The sequence below is a fragment of the Gopherus evgoodei genome, chromosome 7, assembly GCF_007399415.2.
Source record: "Gopherus evgoodei ecotype Sinaloan lineage chromosome 7, rGopEvg1_v1.p, whole genome shotgun sequence".
Lineage (NCBI taxonomy): Eukaryota > Metazoa > Chordata > Testudines > Testudinidae > Gopherus > Gopherus evgoodei.
Window position 1 is genome coordinate 99343394 of NC_044328.1, and position 9875 is coordinate 99353268.

The 9875-nt window shown below is 44.7% G+C and overlaps 1 protein-coding gene across 3 annotated transcripts in view; it reads right to left on the reverse strand.

The window, feature by feature from the left end:
• Window positions 1-9799, reverse strand: part of CHRM1 (cholinergic receptor muscarinic 1) — a 62542-nt gene extending 52743 nt beyond the window's left edge. For all 3 annotated transcript variants that reach the window (XR_004001246.1, XM_030569407.1, XM_030569404.1), the window contains exon 1: window positions 7666-9799. The gene's annotated coding sequence lies outside the window, so the exon portion shown is untranslated. The remainder of the gene's footprint in view (window positions 1-7665) is intronic.
• Window positions 9800-9875: the final 76 nt, after the last annotated feature.

Below are 9875 nucleotides of genomic sequence, written 5' to 3' on the forward strand. Positions count from 1 at the left end.
GTGGGGGGTGGGGAGCTGCCGCAAGGAGGGCACCTCAGGGAGGAGGGGGGGAGCTGCTATGGGGGGGAGCTCAGGATTGGGGGGCACGGGGGGCACAAAGTGGAAGTTTTGCCTAGGGTGCGAAACATCCTTGCACCAGCCCTGTCTATGAGGGAGGATGGTGCAATGGTTAATGCACTACCACAAGCCCCTGCGAGTTCTCTGTTCAATTCCTGCCTGTTCCCCAGACTGGCTGTGTGACAGTGGGTAATTCAATTAATCTCCCTGGGAAATGGGCCTGTTATAATGTAATCCAGTGTAATGCTTTTGCAATTTGATTGCAGTTTTTACAAGTACCTCACTAAATACAATTGCCATTGCTAATGTTTCTAAGTCAAATGACGACTCGTTTACACATGAACAAATTTTGTTCTCACATTGGTGTAAATCTGGAGTGACTGCACTGTGTTCAGTGGAGTTAAGGCCAGATTCTAGTCTCATGTCTGTGTAAATCTGGAATGACTGGCACTGAATTCAGTGGAGTTGTGGGCAGATTCTGATCTAACGTTGGTATAAATGTGGAGTGGATGCACTGAATTCAATGGAGTTGCTCCAGATTTAGCCTGGAGTAACTGAGATCTGAATCTTGCCCTGTGCTGGAGTTTTATCCAGCCACAATAGCTTGCGCACCTATATGCTGACATCATCTGGATTTAAGTGGAGGGTAGTTCGCTTTGGCTCCTATCTTGCAAGGTGCCTGCTGCCCTCAACCTCTCATTTCTGCCGATCTCAGTGATGCGATTGCAACGTGAGCAGAAAACTGCAGCCAGAAGGTCCAAATTTAGCAACCACCCAGTGTGCTAAATTCTAGCTCTAGCTCCCTTGGCTACTCTGAGCTGTTAGTTATTAAATATCCCAACTTTGGCATATTCAGGCCCCCATGAGAGGCCATTATAGATGTATTTTTAGGTCAAGATTTAAGGTTTCTGTTCCTTTAGAAAAACACAACCTGGCACTGTTTTTAGGTTTAACTCTTTGATATCCAACAGTCACGAGGCCAAGAATTCCCCTAGGCCTTGTCAACACACAAACTCTGTACTGATATAACTAAATCTGGTAGGGGTGTGAGTTCTTACCCATATAATGATTGTACCTATAACACTGCGCTTCTGGGTGGGTCACTGTCAGAGGGAATCGAATCTCCACACTCTGGTTCTTAAAAGCATGAGCATCCACTGCCTAAGCTGACAGACCCATGTCTGTTAGCTCTGGCTGCAGCACACTCATTGACTGCTATCTGTGGTGCCCCACCGAGCAGACCTCCACTGTGGGTACAATGATACAGGTATAAAGGTGCCTACTTCTCAAAGCAGGGCAGCATCATTATCTCCTTTTTACAGATGGGGAAACTGAGGCACAGAGCGTGGCACATGACTTGCCTAACTAAATTCACCTAGCAGGCCAGTGACATAGGCAGGAACTGAATCCAGGTCACCTGAGTTCAAGTCTAGTGTGTTGTCCACACACACGCCTACTGTAGATGTATATTTATCTTGCTATAACTGTGTCTGTACAGGGTAGTTTTATACAGAGTTAGCTATACAGGTGTAGTGAAAGTGGTACAGCATTAGTGTGCAGACAAAGCTGTAGGCTGTTCCCAATAGTGACACTTATTGGGAACTCACAGCTGCTGTAAAGCAGTATAGCTCTCCTGAAAAGAGTGCTGATTTACACCAGCTGAGTATCTGGCCCCCTTATCTCAGGGAACGTGGGTCAGTATCACTGGCCCAAATTTTGCGGGGAGGTAAACTGAGGCACAATGAGACAAAGGCCAGAACTGGATTCCTTTAGGCACCAGATTGGTTGCTTAGCTCTTGGGAAAACCCATCTGCAAGTCACACAATAGGAGCTGAAAATCTGGGCCCTTGTTTTAGAAAACCTACACCCAGGTAATTTGCCCAAGATCAGTAGCAGAGTCAGGTCTCTGATTGCGTAGCTACTGCCTGAATCACACTGCCTCCCAAACGAAGAGGAGCCTCTTTGCACAAGCAGATTACCTCCCCCCGGAGTGCTGCTCAGGTCTTGCTTGCAACCAGTGCACTGGGCTTCATATCCCAGTTAGTCGCAGTGAGTTTGGCTGGACATCACAGCCAGCTTTAAGAGGGGTTTAAAGTCCCCAAAAGGGGAGAGGGCCCCCTGTTCTTGACATGTTTGCCTAATACAAAGGAGTCCTGACAGTTCTATGGCTGAGACTTAATCGAACTAATTAGCCAAGCCTTTACTTGCTGGGAAGGTCAACACTTTTCCACAGGATTTGCTGTGGATCTTTAAAATCAGCCTCTGTAGTATCACCTGCTGCTCATAGCCAGTGATTTCTGCCCCCCTTGTGCACTGACAGTGAGGCACCATGGTCCCAATCCTCAAAGGTATTTAGATGGCTAACTCATTGATTTCAATGGGAGTTAGGCACCTAAATTGCTTGGAGGATCTTGGCTGTAGAGATGACAGTCAGGATGTTGTTGTTAATACCATGCCAGGGCTCTGAGATCATGGCTTTGTGGGCCATGGTGCTGGGCACTGCCCAGGTATATGGTCCCTGGGGGTTTCACACCACAAAGGGTTTATAATCTCAGTAGAGGAACTTTCATTACCTAATAATACCCCCTTCTTATCATCAGTGGATCTCTAAAGCACTTTACACAGGAGGACACTATTGGTATCATCCCCATTTTACAGATGGGGAAACTGAGTAGGCCCAAGGTCACCTAGTAGGCCAATGGAAGAACAAGGAATAGAACCCAGGTTTTCTCAGTCCCAGTTCAGTGCTCTGTATCCTAGACCACAATGCCTCACTCCGTCCACTACCATTTTACAAGCAGGGAAACTAAGGCAGAGAGCGATCAAGTGACTTGCCTAGTGTCACATATGGAGTCTCTGGCAGAACCAGGAATTGAATGTGTCTCTTGAGACATAGTCTAGTGCCTTAGTCACAAGACCATTCTCCCCCCATGGGGAAATGAGCTGCCTCTTTTTTTTTTTTAATGATTTCTCCTCTTCTCCCTAGTCCCCCCACCAAATGTTATACATAACTGACTGGAGTCTTTTGGTCAGATTCTGATCTTATTTACACTGCTGTAAATCTAGAGAGAAGTTCAATTCAACTCAATGAAGTTAGTCCAAGTTTTACTGAGATGTAAGTGATGTTGGCCACCTGCTGCTTACATTAAGATTGCGTTCCAGTCCTGTTAGTAGCGAACAGATGGAGATATGCTGGATGGAACTGAGAGAAAAAGCAATAGACAAATGTTGAAACAGAGCAGTGTGGCCTTGTGCATACATCACTACAGTAGGTCTTAAGGGACCTAGATTCAGTTCCTGGCTCTATCACTGGTCTGACTTTGGGCAATTTGCTTCCCTCCCTTTGCCTCAGTTTCCCATCTGTAAAATGGAGAAAATGCTACTGCCTTCCTTTGGAAAGTGCTCTAAGACCTGAAGATGAAAAGAGCTAGGTGGTGGTGTTAAATCATTGGAGCGACTGACTTACAGAAAAGGTTCAGAAAACTAAACATGTCTACCTGGGTTGTGAGCTCATTAAGGGTGCAAAGGGATCAGAGGAAGGATGACCTGGGGGTTAGTGTTGGTTGCCAGAGATGTGGGTTTGATTCCTTACTCTGATAGTAATGATTCTGGACAAGTTACGAGACCCAGAATATCACAAGTAGTAGATTTAAATTTTTGAGTTAGGTGCCTAAATGCCTTTGAGCATCTGGGCCTTAGCCTTTCTGTGCCTCAGTTTCCCCATATATCAAATGGGGCTAATATTACTTCACAAAAGTGCTGTGAGTCTAAATACATTGAAGATTATAAGGCACTCAGATATTATGCAGTTGGGCCTTGTCTAGGAAGCTGCTAAGTTAAGACAGGGTGGATACTTGAGAGAACTGGGTTCTAATCCTGCCTCTGCTATTGATGTACTGCGTGAATCACTTCTCCTCTGACTAGTTAGGTTGCTTGTTCGGAATGGTGGTTTCTTACAACTGTTTGCCCAGTGGAGACTGGGATAATGATAGTGGCTCTGAGGGTGAGAAAATGAAGGGGAGAGCTATTTAGTCTGGTGTTCGTGGTGTGAGACCCTCGGACATTTAGCATTTGCCTTCAGCACCTGCACCCCAGTTCAAAAATTGCTTGTCACCTGCGTACCCCAAAACACATGAGTAATCCCAGCCTTGTTCAGCAAAGTACTTACATCCCATTGAACTCTCTGGGACTTCACTGCTTTGCTCAATAGAAAGGTTAAACAAGTGTTGTGCCTAATTGTGGCCCAGTTTAAATTTTGCTGGCCTCACCCTCACACAGCAAACCTAGCCTGGGGGTTGCTGTGGCAGGTGGCCTTTGGCTTCTCTGAGCACCCCAATTTTGCAGGGTGGGGAGAAAACCCCATTTTATCCCCTCTGCCCAGTGGGCAAATTGTCCTAGTCCCTGAGCAGGGGATGATTTAGCCCTGTATTAGTACGTGCTGGGGATAATGAAAGCCAATAGAAATGAATGGAGGATTCTAAGGTCAGTAATAGGAAAGAGTCTCACTGCCACATCTACCTGTCTGTCCATCCCCATACGTGCCCATCTGTCTCTCCATCCACATACACACTCATTTATCTTTGTCTGTCTCCATACACATCCCGCTACCCATCTTTCTGTCCCCATAGGCCCTCCCCTATCTGTCTATCCGCCCCCCTATCCATCCTCTGTCTATCAATTGTGCTCTTAGATAGGTGCCCTCAAGCTGCAAATCCTCTCTTTGTTTTTTCTTTTCCCATCTCCCAATGCTGCGAATTTGATTCTTTCATAAACTGTTATGAAAAGTGGCAGCTTTCTCTCCTATCCCTCCTGCTCCCCCCCAGCCTCAGCCATAGTATCCTGCTATTTCACAGCACTGGATTATACACAGCTGTTTTCAGACCGTTTTCCATTAGTAATATTCGTAACACTGGATTTGGCTGGCTAAGTGCCTTAAAAGATTATTCTGCAAGAGCTGGCAATTTTAGGGCTTTCAAAACAAACATTTCCATAAGTGAAAAGGATTTGCAAGCAACAGGTTAATACATCAAAAGGGACAACTTTACAGCACTTTAATATAGCTCAATCTCTTGGGATTTAACTGCTTGTCCTTTGCAGGCAAATTATTTTCTATATTCTTTCTTGACCTACAAGTATTAGGAGTAGGGCTTTGAGTAGAGAGTATTGTTTTTTAAATATAATGTATTATTATTTATATTGAAGACCCGCCTCACTGAGAGCGGGGGGAGGCCCATTGTGTTTAGCACCGCACAAGCACAGTAAAAGATGGTGTCATACATGAAGAGTGAATTCTGAAGAGAGAAGACAGACAGAGGGAGGATAATGTCCATAATAGCAGACGTTCACCGTAGAGCATCATAGATTTGACCTGACTGAACTTTAGAATAAAGCCTTTAAATATGCTTAGCATTGAAAAAGCATTAACGTACTTGGTTCTCTCACGCCGTGTCCCACTGGGGTTAATTTATTAGCTCTTGTAAGATCTATTAGAATCATCTGCTGTTTTTTCTTCCGTATGATTTAGATTCATTAGATGCTACAATTATTTTACCTCTCTCTGCCTCTGTGGCTGATCTGCTGTTGCTTTTTTCTTGTGCTAAGTAACTAAGCACCGGCTCTATTTTTCAGAAGTTGTTTCTGATAGAATGTCAAAGAGCGAGAGCCAAATTTCCTTACCCCAGCTAACTCCAAGGGCTTCAGTAATGTTATCTTAGATGTTGAGCAAAATATTGCCAGACCAGCCAAGAAATGGAGGCAGTGTACCTAGTGGATAGAGCGCTGGACTGGACATCAGAGGAGCTGGGTTTTAATCCTAGCTCTGTTGCTAAGCTGCTGCGTGATCTTGGGCAAGCCCCTTCTGTTCTCCTTGCCTCAGTTTCCCCGTCCACACTCTCTGCCTCAGTTTCCCCTTCCATCCTTTGACTTTCTTTATGAGATGATAAGATCTTTAGGGCAGAGATGGACTCTTACTGTATGTTATCTCCTGTGTATGGCACAGGGGCCCCCGATATCACTCAGGGTCTGTGTAGTGCCTAGCACAATTGGAGACCCTGATTTCAGTCAGGGTCTGTGCAGCACCTGGCACAATTAGAGTGCTGATCTTGGTTGGAGTCCCTGCAGGATTTCACGCAATGGGGAATCTCAGCTGAGGGCTCTATAAATTACAGTAATTATAAATAACAACATTCTATGAAACACAAGTTACATGCTCATATATTTAAAAAAAAGCAGAAGGAAAGAGAAAAATGAGTGTGGGTGAATCTGATGACAGGTGGTTAATGTTACTGCCTGAGAGATATGGGGAAAACAGACTCTCACAATTAGCTGTAAAGTTTGCTTTTTAAACTCTGCTCTGGCACTGGGTTCTATGTATTTTTCATCTGCAAACATTGGAAGAAAAATGTAAGCCATGTGCCATGAATTCATCTAGATCTACTCCTAGGTGAAGAGCTTTGAAACAGACTAAAGATTTTGGTTTATTTCTTTGACTGTAAAACTTTTAACAAGCTTTATAAAGCCTTGTTACAGTACATTAATATAATACATATGTAATTGGGAGGAGAACACAGGAGTCCTGAGCCCCTGCTCTAATCTAGATGCCCCTCCCCTCCCAGAACTGGGAGAAGAACCCAGACATCCTGACTCCCAGTCTGTTGCTGTGACCACTAGAATATATTTCCTCACACCATCCAGACTTGAAACCAGAAGTCTTGATCCCTCATTCTCATCACCTGGACCATGCTCCCTTCCAAACCTAGGATAGAATTAAGGAGGCCTGACTCTTAGCTCGCCCCACCACCTGCTCTGACCACTACCCACCCACAGTTGGGAATCAAATCCAGGAGTCTTCACTCCCAGCCCCCTCCTCTAACCATTAGCTCTGACTCAACTCCCAGAAGCAGGAGCTCTAACACCTATCTGTGCATTCAGATGACGCTTCTCTGCACAGCAATAATAATTAATGGTTATCATGTACAAATCCAGGAGCTAGTAAATTGCATTTTGTCTCACACGTGCCATTCCCTGTTCATTTACTGCTATGTGTTAGAAAGAGGCTTAGAATTTAAATGCAAGATGTTGCACCAGTTTCTCATCCAGTCTTAAGCACATTTTTGCCTTCCGGTCACACCACTGCCTGATGGATTGCGTTCCTACTCACCACATCTTTCACTGAAGAAAGCAAGGGCTAGGTCCTCAGCTCTGGTCTAATCAGCTTAACTCCATCAAAATTAATGGAGAGATGCTGATTTCTGCCATCAGAGGATCTGCCATTAAAGTCAGAATGTAACCACAGCACTGACAGTGCAAGAATCAGCTGCTGAACCATCCCATGGCAGGCAGCTTTTCTCCAGGTATTGCTTGCCCTGGAAAGTTATCCACAAAAATAAAATTACCCCATCTTTTCTGCCTCCGACACCTCCCATATGAGCTAAATTTTCTCCCGCACGTAAGCATCAGCACACCCTGGTCCTCCGTCTCTCTGCAGTGGCTTCAACTCACTTGCAAGATTGCCTTTTACAGCCCTTTCCTCCTGCACTCAGTAGGTCAAAAGAGGAATGAAAATGTAGCATCTTCCCAACGATTTAAATGAAATAGAGGCTCACTTACGTGGGTTGTGTCCTAGCTCGATTCAACTCTTCTGAGCAGCACCAGAACTGGGAGCTTAGATCTACTTCTGTGTTTCTGGGCTCTTGTCCTGAGCACTTGCTTTGAACTGGCAAATCTCTCCCAGTGCTTGGTGATTATGGCATAGTTTGTGAGGGTTAAATTCACAAACTCTTAATAAAGGCATCTCCACCACTCCCTCTGCTGGATATGATGCTCAGAGTGCTGGCTGTCTTAGAATGTGCCTGCTGTTTAGAGTTGACAGTTGGTTTATGTATGTAGTTGCCAGTACGAGTGTGATTATTCATACAGCATAGACTACATTAGCCTCGCTAGTATCTTTGCAAGTGATTGTGGCTGAAAGGCTGATGTGATGACTGCTTATTTATTTGTGCAGCAGCGTAGGCTGGCGAGTAGAGTACAAATCAGGAGGAGCTGGGTTCTGTTCCTGCATCTGCTGATTGACACTGATCTGCTGTGTGGCCTTGGGCAAGTCATTTGCCTCTGGTTCACCTTTTGTCTTCTCTATTCAGACTTTAAACAGATTGGGGCAGGGAATGGCTGCACAGCACCCAGTACAGTGGTCTAGTGTGGGGCCTCTAGATACTACTGTAGTACTACTACTAATTCACACACCATAATGCAGCCCTGCTCTAGTGTATGGCCCTCTAGATACTACCATAGTACTACTAATAATGCACACACTATAATGGGCCATGATCTCAATTAGGGCTTTTGGATACTACCATAATGCTAATGGACTGGGCTGTCTAGGCACTACAGTAATACTACTAATAATGCACACACCATAATGAGACCCCAATCTTGACTGAGGCCTATAGATGCTACCGTAATGCTAATAATAATGCACACTCACCATAATAGCCCCCGGATCTCAGTTAGGGCTTCTGGGCACTGCTGTAGGGTTAATAATGCGCACATCATGAGGCTCTGATCTAGGCGCTACTGTAACACAAATAATCTGTAGACCAGATCTCATAGCACTTTAGTTGTGGCCCAGGTAAATTATATGTTTATTTTTTCAATACCTGGTTCAGGTACTTACAAGGGGTCTGTTCTAGAGATTAAAAAATAGCATTAGCATAACAATTTGTAGCACTTTTGTAGTAATCCCTTTTACATAAGGATTTCAAAGCTCTATTTATAGGGGGAGAATTTGAGGCCCAGAGACAGCAAGTGAAACACCCCAGATTTCCAGCTCTCACTTTGAAGGACATTACTAGACCACATTGGCCTCTGGCAGTAGAACCCAGGAATCTGATTCCTGGTTGCAGTCCCTTGCTTGATTATTAGACCACATTCTGTCCCAGAGCAGGGAACAGAACCCAGGAGTCTTGACTCCCAGTCCCAGGCTTTCCTGCCATAAACACTAAGACCACATGCTCCCTCCTGAAGCAGAACCCCAAAATCCAGACTTTCAGCCCCCTGTTCCAACTGCTAGATCCTACTCCCTTTCCAAAGTTGGAAATAGACACCAGAAATCCTGAATCCCAGCTCTGCCTATTCTAACCATTAGGTGACAGTCCCTGCCTGAGTAACTCTGCAGTCCAAATAGAAAGGCCTTTGGGATGTTTATTTGAAGCACTGACATTTGAAATAATATTCCAATGAAAATACTTCATGAAATAACAAAGGATAGTTGAGTTTGGCCAGGTTAGGAATCCTCCTTCCTCTCAGTGTTGTTTTAATATGGAACTGCCTGGTGCTTAAAATGGAATGATCTCAGCTCATTTCATTCCACAGCACAGGGCACCCTCTATACACAGAATGATATAGGATAAGACATGTTCATCCAGCCCAGAGAATGGAGTGGATGAACTGTTCCCTGAGTGCTTTATAATTTATTGAACTTGGGTCCCAAATGCATCCTCTCTCTTTATTTGCATTAAACCAAGAGCTATGGATCCAGGTCTGATACAATGCAGAACAACAGAATTATTTTGCCAGACCAGGCTCAGTATCATACACTGATACTGTCCCAAGGAGTGGAGCAAATGCCCGTTGTTCTACCCACTTAGACTACACAGAGGCCAGAGATAGAATCAGGAATAGACCCAGAAGTCCTGACTCCTAGCCCTATCTGCTCTAACCACTAGACCAGGGGTTGGCAGCCTTTGAGAAGTGGTGTGCCGAGTGTTCATTTATTTACTGTAATTGAAGGCTTTGCGTGCCAGTAATACATTTTACATTTA